We start from the raw sequence: 683 nt of genomic DNA, 5'->3' as shown, positions 1-683 counted from the left end.
GCTTTATAACAAAGTGAATCAGCTATACATATACATATATCCTCATATCTCCTCCCTCTTGCATCTCCCTCCCACCCTCCCTATCCCACCCCTCTAGGTCGTCACAAAGCACCGAGCTGATCTCCCTGTGCTATGCAGTTGCTTCCCACTAGCTGTCTGTTTTACATTGGGTGGTATATATAAGTCCATGCCACTCTCTCACTTCGTCCCAACTTACCCTTCCTCCTCCCCGTGTCCTCAAGTCCATTCTATTTGTCTTCGTCTGTCCTGCCCCTAGGTTCTTCATAACTTTAAAAAAAAATTCCATATATATGTGTTAGCATATGGTATTTGTTTTTCTCCTTCTGACTTACTTCACTCTCTATGACAGACTCCAGGTCCACCTCCCTCACTACAAATAACTCAGTTTTGTTTCTTTTTATGGCTGAGTAATATTCCATTGTATATATGTGCCACATCTTCTTTATCCATTCATCTGTTGATGGACACTTAGGTTGCTTCCATGTCCTGGCTATTGTAAATAGAGCTACAATGAACATTTTGGTACATGACTCTTTTTGAATTATGGTTTTCTCAGGGTATATGCCCAGTAGTGGGATTGCTGGGTCGTATGGTAGTTCTATTTGTAGTTTTTTAAGGAACCTCCATACTGTTCTCCATAGTGGCTGTATCAATTTACATTC

General features: G+C 41.1%; 1 protein-coding gene across 2 annotated transcripts in view; it reads left to right on the top strand.

The window, feature by feature from the left end:
* The window catches only part of PTPN23 (protein tyrosine phosphatase non-receptor type 23), a 45575-nt gene that overhangs the window by 19670 nt on the left and 25222 nt on the right, over positions 1-683 (top strand). The window lies entirely within an intron of this gene.

The sequence above is a fragment of the Physeter macrocephalus genome, chromosome 18 (assembly GCF_002837175.3).
Source record: "Physeter macrocephalus isolate SW-GA chromosome 18, ASM283717v5, whole genome shotgun sequence".
NCBI classification, from domain to species: domain Eukaryota; kingdom Metazoa; phylum Chordata; class Mammalia; order Artiodactyla; family Physeteridae; genus Physeter; species Physeter macrocephalus.
The sequence above is the reverse complement of the archived record's forward strand: the minus strand, read 5'-3'. Positions and strand labels throughout refer to the sequence as shown.